The sequence below is a fragment of the Dermochelys coriacea genome, chromosome 3, assembly GCF_009764565.3.
Source record: "Dermochelys coriacea isolate rDerCor1 chromosome 3, rDerCor1.pri.v4, whole genome shotgun sequence".
Classification (NCBI taxonomy): domain Eukaryota; kingdom Metazoa; phylum Chordata; order Testudines; family Dermochelyidae; genus Dermochelys; species Dermochelys coriacea.
In genome coordinates this window covers 198,419,958-198,440,457 of record NC_050070.1, presented here as the reverse complement: position 1 = coordinate 198,440,457, position 20,500 = coordinate 198,419,958, and the positions used below count along the sequence as shown (strand labels likewise).

The 20,500-nt window shown below is 38.7% G+C and overlaps 1 protein-coding gene across 4 annotated transcripts in view; it reads left to right on the top strand.

Annotated features, from left to right (window-relative positions):
• MACROD2 (mono-ADP ribosylhydrolase 2) overlaps positions 1–20,500 on the top strand; it is a 1,347,099-nt gene that overhangs the window by 601,421 nt on the left and 725,178 nt on the right. The gene's annotated exons all lie outside the window — the stretch shown is intronic.

Sequence of the window (20,500 nt, the reverse complement as noted above, 5' to 3'; positions counted from 1 at the left end):
TTTGACCATGCATCCTGCCCAAACTGATTAAATTTAATAGTTATATTTGTTGACTGCATAACATTAAGGTACTTGCCTGTAAAACGAATAACAAACCAACCCATAAATTAATACAGTAAAAGGGGCAGCAAAACCTGAAGCACAATGTGAATGGGTATGAGGGATCTGATGATGATGTTATTAAACTGGTCTCTGTCTGATCCTATGTCAGTCTTGATTACATTTTTATTCTGTCCAACTATTCCTTGTCAGATTCTGGATACCACAATGTATCTAGTTTTGTTTGTTTTTTCTTATATGTTCACTTTTTTGGCAGGATACTTAAAGTAATCTTTCTCCTCCTTCTCCCAGTGCCAAGAAAGTCTGTGTAGCTGGAAGAAAATAATTAAATGTTGCTTTTGTTATGGGGCCAACATCAGGGAAAATAAGAATTTGTTAATCTTCAAATACCAGTCTCTGCAGTAACACCTAACAGTCTTTGTTGCAAAAATCCATACATTATATGATTGCAGTTCATCCACTTTCCATACTGAGGCTGTGTTTCCTTTCTGTGGTCCAAAATGGATATAAAGAGGCCTTTTCCCATGTTCTTAGCCATAACCTGATAACGTTCATTTTCAGAAGACTCTGGCACGCTTATACACCTAGTTTCCATGGCTGTCTCCAGTACCTTAATGTTGTGGTGTAACCTATATTTCTGAAGTTCAGTTCTCCCCTCTTTTCTTTCATAACATGAAGCTACTTCATTTTCCATACACAAAAGTGTGTGTGTTTTAAGCAGCTGTTCTTTTACACTATCTCTATGATGATCCACATTATCAATTCTAGAGTTTAAATGATACTTTTGCCATCTAATGAGGTTGAATTACTTTCCAATAAGTTATGCTTGCATATATTTCTTCCAACTTCACTTGTTTTCTGGCCTGATCAGAAACCATGATTTCTGTCCAGTAGAGCTAGCTACAGCTGGTAGGGAATTTTCCAACTGAAAGTTTTTTCTTTCAGAAAATGCTGATTTGTCAAAACATTTTGAAGAAAGGTGTCAATTTTGACAATTTTGTTTTGGAGAGGAAAAGAGAAAAAACAGTATTTTGATAAGGTTGCAATGTTCCATTTTGCACATTTGAACATTTCCAATGTTCCAAATGGAACGTTTCAATTTTTCCTCTCAAAATGACTTTTTGTTTCAAATTTCTTTTATAGAAAATTAAACAAGAAATTTTAATGTCAATATCAGAACAAAATATTTTGATTTTTATCAAAATAAATTTTTTCAGTCAACCTGATTTTTTTTTTAAAGTTTCATTTCGCAGGAAATTACAAAATGTTTTGTTACCATACTAGAATGGAAAAAAAAATTAACTCTCAGAATTTCCCACAAAACAGAAAATCCGGTTTCTGTCCAGCTCTAGTGCTAGCCTTTCCCTACCTATCTGTATTTGTCTCATCATTATTGTTCATTTATTCTAAATGTCCCAGGCCATTTGGTTTGGAAAAAGTCCTGTTGACTTATTGTTAAGATGCCTAGAAACAAAGTAATATTGTACATGTAACTCCTCAGGTGTCTGGCTGCATTCCCTTAGAATGCCCTCTTCAGAGTAAAGAAAACTGTCATGAGTTTTTTAATAGGAAAAAGAAATAGTGCTGCTTGGCAGAGATGTTCTGCAGGTGATCCAGTTGATGCCAAGCGTGATTTAGCCTATCACTTTGTTATAAATATTTAAAGGACAATCAGGGTATGAGATTAATGACATGATTCCAGGCACTGAACAACTTTAAAAAAGTACCTCTGCAATTCTGTTTTTTTTTTTACTTCCTTGATACAGTTGGAATCCATGCTGAGTTGAAGATCTGTTTTTTCTGTCTCTGCTCATGGTCAATTGCAGATCAGAAAGAGGGAGCAAATTCAAAATCTCTTTTCCACCAGCACTGCTGCATCTCTGTTCTTCTCAGTGAATCTACTGGAAGGGGTGGCAGAATGTTTTGAAATGTATTCTTATAAATATTTTTTTACACAAATTGTGGGTACTAAGACAAGAAAAGAAGTGTGATGATAGGTTAAAAAAAAATTGGGAATCCCTCTGCTAAACTACCCCTGGCACTCTCCCATTCTCTCTGCCAGAGTTGATAAAACAGTGTAAAGCAAGTAGAAAAACATTTTGTTTTCGTTATTTATGGTGTCCTCATCTCTTGCAGAGGTCATTGGAAAAATCTAAATTCAGGTCTTGATAGCTAAATAATGAAGAAACTGAGTCTACACAGCATGTGTTTGTTTTAAATATATAATTCGTTCATTTTATATCTATATGTACAGTCTGTCAGTAATCTGGGGTCTCAAATAGTTTTTTTTCCCCAAAAAAGCTTTTCAGTTTATCTTTCAGGGTCTTCTTCTGGTACTTTGGGAAATTCAAGTAGGTTGCAACAATAAATTATGGTAAATGTTTGGCAGTGATACTAGCTACGAAAATGAATAGTTATTGCTTAGATCAACTTAGACCTCATTCAACAGGAAAATAAATGTTTTACTTAATTGTCAGAAGAGAGAGCAAGCTTAATGTGCAGTCAGAGATGTACTATACTGGTGGATTATTTTGAGAGGGTGCTGGGAAAAATTATATTGACTTTGATTTGAGAACAAAAATGGGTTTGTGCATCCTTCACTAGATTAGTAGTTGCTGTAATGGATACCAATGAGAATGCGGCAAATAAATTAAAAAAAAATTAATTCCCATATTCAAAGGGGAGTTTAATGAGTTTTTTTCACACAGTAAACTGTAATGAGTTTATGAACAATTCTACCATACGTGTGGTGAAGGCTATGTAAATGAAACTGATGCATATTTATTCTTGTATTTCTTGTGGGAATATATTTAGGGATCCATAGGCATATATCAGAATTTGTTACAGTGAAGAAAATTTATGAGGCAGATTACTATCCCAAGAGTGGAATTAAGGTGAAATTAACAAGTAATTGAAGTTATCTTTTATCATGATTTTTGATGCTGTTTTCCCCCATGCTCTAAGAAAGTGAATATTTTTTGATGCTCAGCAGAGCAGTACAATGCAGCACAGGGAAACATAATGTTGAATTTTCATAAAAATGTTTGTAATGCAGATGAGGGACATTTCAAAAACTGGTTCATTAGCATTTCTTAGTAAAATACCAGCCTCCTCCTTTTTCTTCATTAATTCTATCATTATATTATATAGCTCAATTTTAACATTTGTAAATATGAAGTGTGTGGCTGCTGCTGCTGCTATAATTATTTTGTGACTCTAAATTATTTTAGAGTGCATTTGAAACAATTCTTCCAGCAGTGGAGTGTCGTAGTGAATTAATGACAGTTTGCCATCTCTGGGACCTTTGCTTTGAAATCCAGTCTGGCTTACAGTGAACTCCAGCCTTCTGAGGCCAGAAGCTGGTAAAAGGTTAGAAAATGAATGAGATCCCGGGACATCACAGCAGTTCCACAGAAGCATATATTTACTTACTGCTGTGCTTCAATGATCAAACTGGGCAGAAATAGAGCTGGTGTTCTGCCCACCAACTTCCTCTCCAAAGCTTGCAGTCAGCCAAAGTATTTTCTGTTCCCCTACCCTCAGTGACATGTTTTCCTCTCCCATTTTCTGCCAGGGAAGGACAACAAACATAGAAACTTGAATAAATGAATTACCTTCTCTTTCTTTGTGTTACTTTATTGCTGCTTCTCTCTTTTCCTTTCATCTCCAAACCATTCTCTTTTTTGCTTACTACTTATATTTTCTACCTTCCTGTTCTTTCCCCATCCCCCAATCTCACTTTCCCTCTGCCCCCATTTCTTCACTCCTCCCCTCCATTCTCTTCCTTGGGGTGTTCGTAAGTGGGGTGTGATGGATCCCCCCCTTGGAACTGGGGTACCACTGAGCCAGCCTGGGCTCCCTTTACACTTTATTGCTGGGGCAAGCCAGCCAAGCACTCCCTTAGGCTTCAGACTGCATTTTACCAGCACATATACAGCTAGGGACACACCCAGCTGCAGCTATACACATAGATGCTGAGATCAGCTCTTCACGGGAAGGCTCAGCTAAGGAATTGCCCAGCACTCAAGTGAACACCCCCCTCTAGAGGGTAAACCCAAAATTATATTGTCTTGTGCTGCACAGAGAACTGTATAGCGTAAACTCATGAAATTTGTCCCCTCCCTCAATGTGGAGAGGGATATACACAGCTTTTTGCCCCAAGTTATGACTCACTGGTTTTAAACAAAACAAAGGCAAGTTTATTAACTACAAAAGATAGATTTTAAGTGATTATAAGGGATAGCAAACAGATCAAAGCAGATTATCTAGCAAATTAAACAAACATGCAATCTAAGCTTAGTATAGTAAAGAAACTGGTTATAAGTAGCAAACTCTCACCCTTAATGTTGTTTTAGGCAGATTCAAGAGATTCTTGAAGGTAAGCCACACTTGCTCGCAGCTTAAAACTCCAGATATTCCTTTCACAGGCTAGACACCCTCTAGCCTGGGCTCAGTCCTTCTCCCCTAGACTTGTTCTCAGATGTTTCTGGCTTTCTTGGGTGGTGAATTAATGAAGAACAAACCACAATGATGTCACTCCCCTGCCTTAAATAGTTTTTGCAGTGGCGGAAATCCTTTGTCTCCCAGTGTGATTCCCACCCCCGGTCAGTGGAAAAACACTAGTATCATCATGGAGTCCAGTAACAGGTGACTTGGTCACATGTCCCTGCAGCCATAACTCAGACGCTTTCCAGGAAAGTGGGAGATTAGCATCTTCAAAATCCTGTTGTTTTCCCTAATGGCTCACAGAGCTCTTCTTCAGGTCTGGGAAACTTACTCAGAGTGTCATAGCTAATGGGCTACTTCACCATGAATGGTCCCTTGAAATATGTGTTAACTACTTATGCTAAACAATCTGTTCTGCCTTGCATTTAGTTGTGACATTTTGAGTAAGTTTCCCACACCTGAAGAAGAGCTCTGTGTAAGCTTGAAAGCTTGTCTCTCTCAGCAACAGAAGTTGGTTCAATAAAAATATTACCTCACCCACCTTGTCTTCTCCCCTAATCAGCAGAACTTCTGATGAAGTGGGAAGAAGTAGCTCTTACATTTCACCTGATTTTAGCATAGGAGGAGGAGCTGCACAACATAAGCTTTTAGCACAGATCATCAATAAGGGCAAATGTGTAATGCCAGCAGAAAGCTTGATGTAGGAAGGAAACTGCCTCATACAGATTCAATTTGAGCATTATTGTTTTTACTGTAAAAAAAAGCCCTATAAGAAAATGACATGCTGATTTTGCATAAGTGGTATTTAAATAAGAGATGCAGTAATCACTGATGATGACCGTAGTATATCTTCAGATTGTAAGACTGCAGCGTTAGTTTTGTGTAGCCAGAGCAGAACTATAACTAATCAGTGTCTCAAGCAGGACTGAAATTGGAAGAATGCTTTATCTGGAATATTTTCATACCTTGTGTAACAAGTTCTTTAATGACACCCAGCACAGTAGACCTCTGCTCTGGATCAGTGTCTCCCTTTGAGATCCAAGTACAGTTCTAAAACTGTCATGATCCAGCCCTTGCCCTGAAATTGAGGCAGTTTCTTCCTGTGGTCCATCTAGCAATTCCTTCTGGAATGGAGTTGGATGATTGATGCCAGACTGTGTAATTACCTGACACAACTCAACAGCTTGACTTTAGCATACCTTATAAAAAAGATGAGGTGGTATTGTGTGCTCATCATAAACTATTTTTCAAGGTGGTGTTGCAGTTGCAGCTTAATCAGTAAATCATCTTGCAAACATTATTTCTGTGCTTCCATGTCTAGCCTGTGTAGGCCATTCCCCTAAAGTTTTGTTTTGTTTTGTTAAAAGGCCACCAGTCATTTTTTTTTTTTTTGGCCTCTGTTTGTTTTCCAAGATAAGCATGTCAAAATAGCTGTCTGTCTGGCTTGATTTTTGAGCTTTGTTCCATACAAGGGAATTCTGCGATAAATGTAAACCTCTTCTCTGTCTCCCTCCAGAAGATTTGCAAGGCAGTCACATGGAATTGTCAACTTCCAATTACTGTGTTCGTTCTTGTTGCTTACATCCAGCCTCTGAATTTAAATACGTATTTAGTGTGTTGTTGTTTGCCAATCTCTTCCACTACTTTTGGGTCAGATTCTCAGAAGCTGTGAACTGATGGAGCTCCATTGAAGCTGGTGGAGCTACACTAGTTGGGGACGTAGGCTAAGTTTAACTGGGATATGGTGAGGTGGATTGATAGACATTATTATATGATTCTTACTGTTTTTAATATAGAGATCTTTTCTATTTTAAAATAAATAATAAATAGATAAAAACAGATTAATTTATGGAGATATCTTACCCCTTCCACTTAAAATCCCAACCAAACAGAAACCCTAACAAAATTTGATCAAGGTACTTTGACCTTGTCTTCACTTCCCATTGTTGATATGCCTGTATAGTCTTCTCTTTGGTTTGCATTTGGAACTTTAGAGTCATCTCTGGAGCTTTTTCACTTTTAAGAATCAGATTGTATTGTGACTGCAGTCTTTAGAGGGAATTACTCATCTGTAATTTGTTTTCTGAAGATATATGTATCAGTGATGCCACTTCCCCATTCTCCTCCCCACAGAGTTTAGGATTCTATTATTCAAGAATAAAAATGGATACGGTTCAATTTCTGTATACGTACAGGAATGATTTCACTTCCCGTGTGGAAAGGAATGGAGAGTAAGAACCCAAGATGTACCTGTGTTCCATGAAAGGGCCTGGCTGGCATCAGATTTCTTTGTTGGAACCAGTGACTGTAGAATACTGAAGAAGGTGATTTCTCATCTTAGTCACATTCAGGGACACCCACTCCACACTGGTGATCTGTTGTAATGTGTGTCTTTTGAGAACAATGACTGCAAATCTTCACTTTCTTGAGATTTAGTTATTCACTAGCACAGGTACATGTGGCTGGGCTGAAAGGACTGGGGTAGCTGCAGAAACGGGGAGCTCAGCTTGTGAGGTTGGAGAGTGGAATACCTTACTCTGCATAACAGCTACACCACTGGCTGGATAAGAAACAGCAAAGTAAGCTGGAAATGGAGTCTTGTCCATTCCTCTTCTCTCAAAGGGATAATGACTGCTGTGTGATTTTTAGGGTAGGGTCCGTAACATGACCAAAAAAAAATAAGGGTGAAAAGAACAGAAAAGACACAATTGCAGTTATTATGGAGCATAGTGTATATGGTTATACCTGAGCCACTTGGTGTCTCTTGCTTCCATAATAGTTTGATCTCAAGCAGTACCCTGTGGTACCTGACAATCAGTTAAATAGGTGGCTTAATAGTGAGTATAGGACCAATCTTTCTGTTCAACCTGTGGCCTGAGACATGATTATGTTAGTTCAGTTGCTAATGGGATTTTATATATAACACAAAACAGTTGCAATCTAACACAGTAAGCAAAGGGCAACTAGAATGATTAGCTAGAGTACAATGAAGAGTCACGTTCACTCTTTCTTAATGTATCGTCCTTAAGAATCAGTTATTTTAGCTATTTAAAAAGCATCCAATGAGGGTCAGCATAAAGAGGGGTTAATATTGTTCGGAATCAAGGTTCAATGGAGTTATACTGGAAAATGTTTATACAACTTTAGAAAATGTTGAATGTGGACTCTTACAAGATACAATGGGAGAAGGCAAAAAATACAAGTGTACACACTTAATAGCCAGCCTGGCTGTTGTATTTGGATATGCCTTTCCTGCACACAGGTAAAGATTTAAAAAAAAATAGAGAATATAAGAACAGACTTACTGGGTCAGATCAGTGGTCCATCTAGCCCTGTATCCTGTCTTCTGATAGTGGCCAGTGCAGGTGCTTCAGAAGGAATGAACAGAACAGGGCAATTTTGAGTTGTCCACTCCTTGTTTCTGGCAGTTGGAGTTTTAGGGATGTGGAGTTGCATCTCTGACCATCTTAGCTAATAGCCACTAATGGACCTATCCTCCATGAATTTATCTAATTCTATTTTGAGCCCACTTATACTTTTGGCCTTCACAATATCCTATGGTAATGAGTTCCAGTGTTGACTGTGCAATGTGTGAAGAAGTACTTCCTTTTCTGCGTTTTAAACCTGCTGACTCCTAGTTCTTGTATCATATGAGGGGTAAATAACACTTCCCTATTTACTTTCTCCTTACCATTCATGATTTTATAGACCTCTATCATGCCCCCCCATACTTGTCTCTTTTCTAAGATGAACAGTTCCAGACTTTTAAATCTCTCCTCAGATGGAAGCTGTTCCATACCTCTAATCATTTTTGTTGCCATTCTCTGTACCTTTTCTAATTCTAATATTTACTATGAGATGGAGTGACCAGAACTGTACATAGCATTCAAGGTATGGGCACACCATGGATTTGTATAGTGGCATTATGATATTTTCTCTAATTATCCATCCCTTTCCTAATGGTGCCTACCATTCAGTTAGCCGTTTTGACTGCTGCTGCACATTAAACAGATGTTGTCAAAGAACTATGCACAAGACTCCAAGGTCTCTTCCTTGAGTTGTAACAGCTAATCTAGACCCCATCATTTTATATGCATATTTGGGATTATTTTTTCTAGAGTGAATTGCTTTGAATTTCATCTGCCATTGTGTTGCCCAGTCACCTGGTTTAGTGAGATTCTTTTTAACACTTCTCAGTCAGCTTTGGACTTAACTATTTGAGTAATTTTGCAACCTCACTGTTCACCCCCTTTTCCAGATCATTTATGAGTATGTTGAGCAGCAGAGTTCCCAGTACCATCTCAAGTTCAGATCCTAAATTCATGCTCAGGCAGCTAAATAGGAACACTGATTTTTATTAAAAGAAAAGGAGGACTTGTGGCACCTTAGAGACTAACAAATCTATTTGAGCATAAGCTTTCATGAGCTACAGCTCACTTAGCTCACGAAAGCTTATGCTCAAATAAATTTGTTATCTCTAAGGTGCCACAAGTACTCCTTTCTTTTTTGCGACTACAGACTAACATGGCTACTACTCTGAAACTGATTTTTATATGTTACTGAGTAGCCAATAGTTCCTACTGAGGACAATGAGATGTTCTGGTTGCTCAGATTTAAGAAAATATGGCTCTTATTTAGTTGTGTAAATCTAGATTTAGTCTTGCAAGGATGACACCATATCCTGGTTATTTCATATTCTGTGTTCTACTCCTTTTTGTTGACGTTTTGGTCATATGGATTTTTTTGAAGTGTCTCATCTTTTAATTAAACAAAGAAAATCTTTTCTGGAAAGACTAAAAACCCAGTGCTTTTTGTTAGTAATTAAGCAAAAATAGTCCTCCTTGCCATTACTTTAAATTTCCAATTATTTTATTCTCTTTTTCGTTCATCCTTAAATCAAGACTATACCTGAATTATGCTTGCATGGTTTGATAAATGTAACAGTTCAAAAAGGTGAATGCTTAGAACAAACTAAATTAGATTTATGTTAGCTGTCCCTCTGAGAACTTTTAAAAATTTCCATGAATAGGATTTCAGTATTGTATAAGGAAGGTCAAACAATTCTTACATCTATTCAGAACTGAATACTTTATATAAATAATATTATTATGCATTTTCTTAAACTCTGTTAAACTCATCGGGCCTGTGTAATGGTGTGTGAGCAGCCCATTGGCCAAGTGCGTGTACCTGCACTCTCTTTGTCTCTCTCTCTTTGTGGTGTTTCTTCAGTGACTCAGCCCTCTGGCCAAGTCACATATGGTCTGTCTGTGAGATAAAAGCAAAGCAGGACCCCTTCCGGGGTACAGGTCCAGCAGGAGTCTCTCTCAGGGCCCTCTGTAACGTTTCCCTCAAGTTGTCCCTGCTCCGGGATAGAGCAGTGCCCCAAGACTCCCTCCTTAGCAACAATGTCTTCACCCTCTTAGGGCCTTTCTGGCTCCAGCTCTCCAGCTAGGTTGCTGCAGTTCAGCTCCCTCTCTGGGGTGCCTCAGGGTCCAGACCACTCTCCCCAGTGGCCAATGGGGGGAGGCAGGAATGAACCCAAGCCCACCCACTACTCCGGGTACCAGCACAGGGACCCTGTAGATAGCAGCTGTCTGCTGTGTCCCTTTATCTAAGTTGCACTGCTGCGCTAATTCCCTGCGCTACTTCCCCACAGCCCGGTGCGGTCTTCACCTTTTTACTCAAGGCCTTGTCCTGATGGAGTCCCCACAGCCAGTTCAGGGCTCCTTCTTGTTCTCCCCGGTTTCTGGCAGCACAACCTCGTCTGAGGTCCTGCAGCTCCCTCAGCCAGCCACATACCAACCAGGCTCCTCCAGTCCTGGCCCTGCAGCTCTTCTTATACTGACCTGCTGGACCCTGGTTGGCTGTGTTCCATACAGCCACTCTAGGCAGCACAGACAGTTGGTTTTTCAAACTATTGGTAAGCCGAGAACTAAATAATAGAAATATTTAGCTAGATGCCATGGAGGAAACTGAGTTTGTTTGCATTGTATTTTGCAGTATGAGTCTCTTTATGTATAATACATCATAGTTCACTGAGTGAAAAATTTTGCTGCCAAAATTACAGGATCAAATTTGCAGTTGTACTCTTGTGCTTTCCTCTCACATAAGGTCTATATACTAGGTCTTTTCCATCTCTAACCTATATTGTTTGTTTTAAAACACTTTACAAATGTTTTGCAATGTGAGACCAGAATCATTTTAGAAGCATTCACAAGCAGTGTCTTCTAGAATCAAACACAACAGTTCTGTTCCAGCACACAACAGATTGTGGAAGTGAATTGATGTATGTGGTCTAAAATTATTTTTAATACATTTGTGTGGAAAGTCCGGATTTTTCTGATGAGCTTTCTAATCACTGGCAGTATTAGTATTAAGGCCACTTAATTAAGTATTAAGTGTTAAATTATAAAGGAAAGGAAATATTTTTAATTTAATATCACATTTTTAAAATTTTATTTTATTTTATTTCCCTCTCCCTGAAGTCTAGCTAGAAAAAGTCCTGACTTGAGAGGTGGAGGATGAAAAGTCTCAGGCTTTAGTTTGTAATTCAGATAGTAAAAGAATGATTACATCACTTTTTCAAAGACATCGATAATAGTTTGCTGTGTCCTTGGATATGAACTTTCTTGTTTAGTTTTTGTGAATATGTGTTATGTTTATTAAATTTTTGATATCATTTAGTACCTTCAATATCTGCAAGCTAATGCTAACAAACTATTAAAAACATCTTATGCTCTATTGCATGGAGTAATTGCTGTTGTCCATTTGAGGAGTAATCTACTTTAGCTTCATTTTAAGAAATTCTAATATCCACAACACCGCTTGTGTGGGATCCACATCCTTTTCCTCTCTCTCTTTTTCCCTGAAGCATTATAATTCCTAAATTCCCTTTAATTTTATAACCCTTAATTATTTGATAACATATGCAAAACTCACCATATATCTGGTTTTAATGAATTACTATTTAAAAAAAATCATCCCTCTTCCCCCGCAAAAAAAAGCCTCCCAATAACTTTGCCAGGTATAAAATTGTAATTTTAGGAGGGGACACTTGTGTAGATGTTGGAGGGTAGAGTGAGAATTATAAAGGTCAAGTAAGTTTCATTAGTACAATTGAAAGGAACTTATTTGGAATGGACACAGAAGAGAAGGGAGAGAGTCCAAGAAATACCTGGTTTACATCAGCAGAAATGTGGAGAATATCTCATGGGAAATATTGATATGCATGAGACTGGTGTGGAAAGGTATAGCTTCAAGGTGAGGTGGAGCAGAGTCAGGCACTGGCCGAGAATATCTGTTTGCTGGGAACTGTGGAAAGGTTTCAGACCTTCTCATCTAACTCCATTTGTACCTGCTCCCTTCTAAAAACAAAAACAAAAACAAAAAAAACAACAACCTCTGCTTTTGTTTCTCTGTGGCCTGTTGTCATGACAGTCTCCCAGACCATACAGATAGAGAATTCTGAAATCTAGTGGAAAGATGAAGGCTCTGTTCTTTCATAAATCCAAAATAGGGTTCCCAAGCTATGTGTCATCATTCTGAAACCTAATCATATGTTGTTAAGTCCTATCAAGATTGCTAGTGGATTGGGGTGTGATAGCAATTTGTTTTTAAGAACTGGTAGAAGTTGAAATCTACAGTATTTTAAAATAATATTAAGAAAAGAATTGATTCTGCCTATGCTGCTTCAACTGAGAATAAACATATGAGAAGAATATATGTACTCTGTGACTGACTTCATCCTTTCATTATAAACAGATTTTGGAAAAGAGACGAATTTTTGTTTGGGCTTACTAATGTTTTACACATTTTAAAAAAATGTTTGGAGCCCCATGCTAATTTTGGAAGTGTATATGCTCTTGCTCCTACAGTCAGCAAGAGTCTTACCACTTGATTTAAATCAGAGCAGAATTGGGCCATACATAATGAATAACGTAATGTGGAAGATGGAATGTAAAAAGTTTTGAAAAATTTAATGGATATTAAGATTACATAATCATGTAAACCAGATCAGTCACGATACAGTAGTTGAGAATCCTGTGTCATGTGGTGAATAATTGGTACGGTGTAGTTTTAGTACTTTTTTTTCACCATTTTGAGAGTCAAATTTTCAGATAGTGGTTTCTAGTTGTGTGTATGCCAACACCGAGTGTGTGTATATGTTTTAGTTCTCGTACAATGTTTGAAAAATGCCTGTACAACTTTGCATGCAAATATGTCGATGGAAGGGTTGAGGTTCTATCTGAAAATTTGGCACAGGTCTCCAATACTCTGCCTAGCCTTTGAGACCTGAAGAAATCAAAGCCCATTACAATGTGACCACAGAAAGGGAAGAAGACAAACCCAAATCTTCTGTCGGAAAGTGATGTCCAATAGCATTTGGGACAATGTCACTATGCAGTTTTGCTATTATTGCAAGTATTATATACATATAATTGAAATATGGAACTAGATTATTCAAAAATTGTTCTTCATTGCAAAATAAATTGATTCCATGCCCATTGGCAGAAGACTAAAGTTTCCATTGGCTAATACATACAATATATTGAGAGAGACATATTTAATATTTGTTAAAAAAGCCAAGGTTCACAATTTAAAGTTTTAATGAATAAATTAAAGGACTGTCAAATTTCCCTTTTCAAAAATAATTTAATAATGACTCTATTTTACAAACATTCCATTGGTCACTTGCTTTTTAGCTTAAAAGTTACTAATAATTAATATCTGTTTTAGCTGCATACTTGGATGTAAACAAAGATAAGAGCATTCACGTATAATAGAACATTCTGAGTTAATTAATTTTAAAACTTGGAATCAAACACAGTGAAATAAATGCCTAATTAGTGTTCAAAATATTATTTATTTCCATTTGGATTAAAGGTGACAAAGTACTAAAGTACTCTGCTTATATAAAGAGTTTTTATGAAAGGTCCATTTACCAAATTAATTATACATAAGTGTGTGTTTTGTCAGATTATTTAGTGAATAAAAATACATCTTATTTATTGTAGACGGTGTTTTGTGAGTGTAAAACAGCAAGATCTACTTTAGGACCATTTGTTTTACTTTGTGCATCACTTTCTAGGAAAGAGGGCATGTGAAGCAAGTTAATAAAATATTTGGAAATAGCATGGCATGCCATGCAGAGGAAGAGTTGAGTTTACTCAGATGGCTGACATGAATAAAGAACATGAGTAGAAAACTGACTTACCAACTCTCTCTACAAAAATAACCATTGTTATAACCTATAAACCAGTAAGCACTGCAAGTATGTAGAGGCACTAGACAATAACAAGCTAGCATTTTTAGAAGAATGCATAAAAGAAACAAAAATAAAGATAATTGTGTAATGCATAAGCAGAAGTCATGTGTAAATGGGAGGACATTATTTTAGTGCCATGGAATGGTCCAGTAATGCCACATGTGGAATTTGCTCACAGTTCCAGAGTTCTAGCCTGCTAATGACAAAAGAGAAACTTTAGAAATAGAGAAAAGTACAAGAGGATAACCAGATAATTCAATAGTTACTCAAAAAGTTGCAACAAATCAGGCCAGTGTTCCTTTTAAAAGCTCCATGTAAGATGTTTAAAGACAAAGGTGAAAGAAATAGGATAGACAGGATCTGCAAGATTTGTCTTACAGTAGGTCCCCTCCAAACACATCCCCTTCTGTCATTTTTGCATTTTCATATCATGATTTTCCATCAGTGTGTGGTGACAATGCACTGTGATGTAGGCTCATCATACGTTGATGCAACATCATGAAGTCATGTCACAAGGCATTGCTGAAAATTAATTCTGGACTTTTACACTGTTGTGCTAGCTATTGGAGACAGATAATCAAAAACTGGGACAAATCAATGAATATGGGGTCACATCAAATTGCCACTGAGAGTATTGGCAGGTCTCTGGTTATTGGGGAGCTCACTGTTGCTGCAGATAGTTATAATAAATGTATATGCTAGTATAGGTTTCCCAAACCCTATCCTATCAAGAGATGTTGCACAGCTATTTTAACAACTGTTAAATACAAGGAGTACTTGTGGCACCTTCAAGACTAACAAATTTATTTGAGCATAAGCTTTCGTGAGCTACAGCTCACTTCATCGGATGCATTCAGTGGAAAATACAATGGGGAGATTTGGGTGTTACCATACACACTGTAACGAGAGTGATCGCTTAAGGTGAGCTATTACCAGCAAGGGGGGGGGAACCTTTTGTAGTGATAATCAAGATGGGCCATTTCCAGCAGTTGACAAGAACGTCTGAGGAACAGTGGGGGGCGGGGGGGGAATAAACATGGGGAAATAGTTTTACTTTGTGTAATGACCCATGCACTCCCAGTCTTTATTCAAGCCTAAGTTAATTGTATCCAGTTTGCAAATTAATTCCAATTCAGCAGTCTCTCATTGGAGTCTCTCAAAACTGGATACTCTCATAAAAAACCAACCTTCCACACAAACTTCCTCGTGGCTGGACTTTACAAAAACAAAACTTCTCTACAAAAGAAAAAGGACACTAAACTATCTAAACTACTACGTGCCACAAGGGGCCACAACAGTAGTTTCCTCAACCCACCCAGCAATATTGTTAATCTATCCAACTATACTCTTAGCCCAGCAGAAGAATCTGTCCTATCTCGGGGCCTCTCCTTTTGCCCCTCCACCCCCACGAACATGACCTAGTTCTGTGGTGACCTAGAATCCTATTTTCAATATCTCCAACTCAAGGAATATTTCCAACGCACCTCTGAACAACATACTAACCCACAGAGACCTTCCTACCAACACTACAAAAAGAAGGATTCTGGCTGGACTCCTGAAGGTCGAAACAACAGACTGGACTTCTACATAGAGTGCTTCTGCCAACGTCCACAGGCTCAAATTGTGGAAGAGCAGCATTACTTGCCCCATCACTTGCCTCAGCTGTGTAGAACACAATGCCATCCACAGCCTCAGAAACAACTCTGACATCATAATCAAAAAGGCTGACAAAGGAGGTTCTGTCATCATCATGAATAGGTCGCAATATGAACAAGAGGCTACTAGGCAGCTCTCCAACACCACTTTCTACAAGCCATTACCCTCTGATCCCATTGAGGTTACCAAAAGAAACTACAGCATTTGCTCAAGAAACTTCCTGAAAAAGCACAAGAACAAATCCACACAGAAACACCCCTGGAACCCTGACCTGGGGTATTCTATCTGCTACCCAAGATCCATAAACCTGGAAATTCTGGACGCCCCATCATCTCAGGCATTGGCACCCTGACAGCAGGATTGTCTGGCTATGTAGACTCCCTCCTCAGGCCCTACGCTACCAGCACTCCCAGCTATCTTCGAGACACCACTGACTTCCTGAGGAAACTACAATCCATTGGTGATCTTCCTAAAAACATCATCCTGGCCACTATGGATGTAGAAGCCCTCTACACCAACATTCCACACAAAGATGGACTACAAGCCGTCAGGAACAGTATCCCCAATAATGTCACGGCTAACGTGGTGGATGAACTTTATGACTTTGTCCTCACCCATAACTATTACACATTTGGTGACAATGTATACCTTCAAATCAGTGGCACTGTGATGGGTACCCGCATGCCCCACAGTATGCCAACATTTTGATGGCTGACTTAGAACAATGCTTCCTCAGCTCTCGTCCCCTAATGCCCCTACTCTACTTACGCTACATTGATGACATCTTCATCATCTGGATCCATAGAAAAGAAGCCCTTGAGGAATTCCACCATGATTTCAACAATTTCCATCCCACCATCAACCTCAGCCTGGACCAGTCCACACAAGAGATCCACTTTCTGAACACTACAGTGCTAATAAGCGATGGTCACATAAACACCACCCTATACTGGAAACCTATGGACCGCTATTCCTACCTACATGCCTCCACCTTTCACCCAGATCATACCACACGATCCATTGTCTACAGCCAAGCTCTACGATACAACCGCATTTGCTCCAACCCCTCAGACAGAGACAAACACCTACAAGATCTCTATCAAGCATTCTTACAACTACAATACGCACTTGCTGAAGTGAAGAAACAGACTGACAGAGCCAGAAGAGTACCCAGAAGTCACCTACTACAGGACAGGCCCAACAAAGAAAATAACAGAACGCCACTAGCCATCACCTTCAGCCCCCCACTAAAACCTCTCCAATGCATCATCAAGGACCTACAACCTATCCTAAAGCACGACCCATCACTCTCACAGATCTTGGGAGACAGGCCAGTCCTTGCTTACAGACAGCCCCCAACCTGAAGCAAATACTCACCAGCAACCACACACCACACAACAGAACCACTAACCCAGGAATCTATCCTTGCAATAAAGCCTGTTGCCAACTCTGTCCACATATCTATTCAGGGGACACCATCATAGGGCCTAATCATATCAGTCACACTATCAGAGGCTCGTTCACCTGCGCATCTATCAATGTGATATATGCCATCATGTGCCAGCAATGCCCCACTGCCATGTACATTGGTCAAACTGGACAGTCTCTACATAAAAGAATAAATGGACACAAATCAGATGTCAAGAATTATAACATTCAAAAACCAGTCAGAGAACACTTCAATCTCTCCGGTCACTCGATTACAGACCTGAGAGTGGCTATTCTTCAACAAAAAAACTTCAAAAACAGACTCCAAGGAGAGACTGCTGAATTGGAATTAATTTGCAAACTGGATACAATTAACTTAGGCTTGAATAGAGACTGGGAGTGGATGAGTCATTACACAAAGTAAAACTATTTCCCCATGTTATTTCTCCCCCCCACCCTACCCCCCACAGTTCCTCAGATTTTCTTGTTAACTGCTGGAAATGGCCCACCTTGATTGTCACCACAAAAGGTTTTCTTCCTCCCCCTCCACCTTCCTGCTGGTAATAGCTCATCTTAAGTGATCACTCTCCTTACAGTGTGTATGATAAAACCCATTGTTTCATATTCTCTGTGTGTGTATATAAATCTTCCCCACTGTATTTTCCACTGAATGCATCCGGTGAAGTGAGCTGTAGCTCACGAAAACTTATGCTCAAATAAATTTGTTAGTCTCTAAGGCGCCACAGGTACTGCTTTTCTTTTTGCGAATACAGACTAACACGGCTGCTACTCTGAAACCTGTTAAATACAAGAAGAATGGAATACTAGGCCCACAGATATCAAGGGAGAATTCTTTGTGTAGAGCATAGGGAAGAAATTAACTAACCAAGAACAACTTCTAAGAGTAATTGGTATAAACTGTGTTTAATGGGATCTGAGCAAATTGAGTATTTGAACATAAACAATTTGTGGGTATACAAATGTTCAAGAGTTGAACCTATGACGAAGAGGCTTCTCCATGCTAAAAGTCCCTGTGTGACAGAAGAAAAACAGTGTATTCAGAAGTTCTGGTATAGCATCAAGGTGAAATCAGCTGGATTGGTCTTGGTCTAAAACATATGCTACAAGCTGCATGCAGCAGAACTCTGGCATTGACATTAAAGATTAACGACCCTCCTTCCTTTAATTGATGGTATCCAAAGCACACTTCCTTCAGTCTTTGTCTGTTAGCTGGCAGAGAATACATCAGGTAGATACACTCCATTACTTACTGAAATTAAAATCAATCATTTCTTCCCTTATCATCTGCATTACTTGGGATGTTTTAAAAACAAAATCTGTAGTCTGGGGAGCAACAAATATTTTTGAGACTCTAGTCTCCTGATGACCATTGATATTTTAGTAATAGACACATTGTTTTATTAAACCATTCTGAAAATGCATCTGTCCAGGAGAGTAACCATTAAAGCACAAAGATGTTCACCTTATATTTCATTAGCAATAAGATTTCATCTGCTGCATTTATAACTAGGGGTCCTATCAAATTCATGACCATAGAAATCCTCTGAATACCCTGAAATGTGGTATCCTCTCTGTGAAATCTGGTCTTTTGTGTGCTTTTACCCTGTACTATACAGATCTCACAGCAGAGACCAGCATTTCTCAAATTGGGGGTTCTGACCCAAAAGGGAGTGGCAGGGGGGTCGCAAGGTTATTTTAGGGGGTTGCGATATTGCCACCCTTACTTCTGCGCTGCTAGTGGCGGTGACTCTGCATTCAGAGCTGAACACCCAGTCTGCAGCCGCAACTCTCTAACTACCCAGCTCTGAAGGCAGCACCGCAGGAGTAAGGTAGCAGTACTGCACCCACCTCCTACAATAACCTTGTGACCCCCCACAACTCCTTTTGGGGTCAGGACCCCTACAATTACAACACTGTGAAATTTTAGATTTAAATAGCTGAAATCATGAAATTAATGATTTTTTTAAATCCTATGACCATGAATTTGATAGGGCTCTATTTATAACACACAGTCTTTCAAAAGACCCTGCATTTAAAACACAGTGCAACTTGCGGGATCCTTTATTCATACTGTATTTGTGAAATGTTTGCATGAACAAAAAATGCAGTTTCCAAAGCTAGGTGGGAAGTGGACAGTGAAATATTTGAATGCACAAATGTAATTTTCAGCAGAAAATACATATCGGTTTTCAAGCACAAATATGCAGCACTGTTTTAGAAGATCTTTTGTCACATAAACCCTGCAGGAGGTAGAGAGCCATATTTTTGGGATGAATACAGTTTTTAGAAAACAATCCAAGCCTTTCATCCTGAAAGCCATTTTTCCTTCCCCTATTGCTTTCATGTTCGTGTCTGTGATTCCTGCATTATGTCCCTGCTGTCACTGTACTGTATTCTCAAGCAATATGGCTTTCACACTGCATTTTGTTTACAGCGTTGTTGAATCTCTAGAACTCAGTGCTCATGCTTCTGTCCCATGATGTAGTTCTTATTATTAACTTGTACATGAAAGAAAAAAATCCTGTTACATTTATAGCCCAAAATTATCTTTGACGTAGATAGGCTACAAATAATGTTTAAGTGTTTGTTATATCTTATACATGTAAGACAATATTCTCTCAAATTTAATTAACTAATTTTTGGACTGCATTATATTCGTTTGACAGATTTATTAGAGCACACAATATGAGCTATTGAGCTGCAAGTTATGGTTTGCACTTTCAAATCTGAAGCTTCTTGTTGTTTTTTCAGGAAACAAGCACTTAAAATGAGCACAGACATTCAGTTAAAGTAGTAGAGTTTTCTCATAAAATATTTTATACAAAGGTACCTCTTTCAAGAGGTGTTGGGGTGAAAATTAAAATCTCCGTTTATGCATGGGAGGCTTATGCTATGGGCAGTGATAGTGCATTACAGTGCATATCTCAGCCATTGACCCAGGAAGGCAGACTACACTGTAGTTTGTTTTTCATTAACATTCAGACCCTAGTTTCAGAGTAGCAGCCGTGATAGTCTGTATTCGCAAAAAGAAAAGGAGTACTTGTGGCACCTTAGAGACTAACACATTTATTTGAGCATAAGCTTTCGTGAGCTACAGCTTACTTTATCGGATGCATTCAGTGGAAAATACAGTGGGGAGATTTATATACATAGAGAACATGAAACAGTGGGTGTTACCATACCATTCAGTCCCTGGTGCATCTTCTGAGACTCTGATAGGGGTATCAACTGGGAGTCTGTGATATGAACCGTTTTCTGATTAAGTGGATTGATGCCACCCATTGATTTCATGTAAGCAACCAAGTAGGCTTCTGGTAGTAGACAGTTAGTTCTTTTCTCTTTTTGCTGCTGACCTGGGCTGGATTTGAACTGGGACTGCAGACATCAAGATCTCTATCTTGCTGTCAAGTCCCTGAAATGTTGAGTGTTCCAGATAACTATTTCTCTGTGTGTATAAGAAGTAAACAAGTTACTTATGTTCATGAAGACACATGCAAGTGATTAAACAAGTCCATTGGTGATATCTATTCTTGATCGTTGCGAAAGTTTTGTTACTTAACCTTTTGATTCATCTCAACTTAATAAAAAGACAACCAGTTCTTATGGAAAACGTGTCTACTCTGA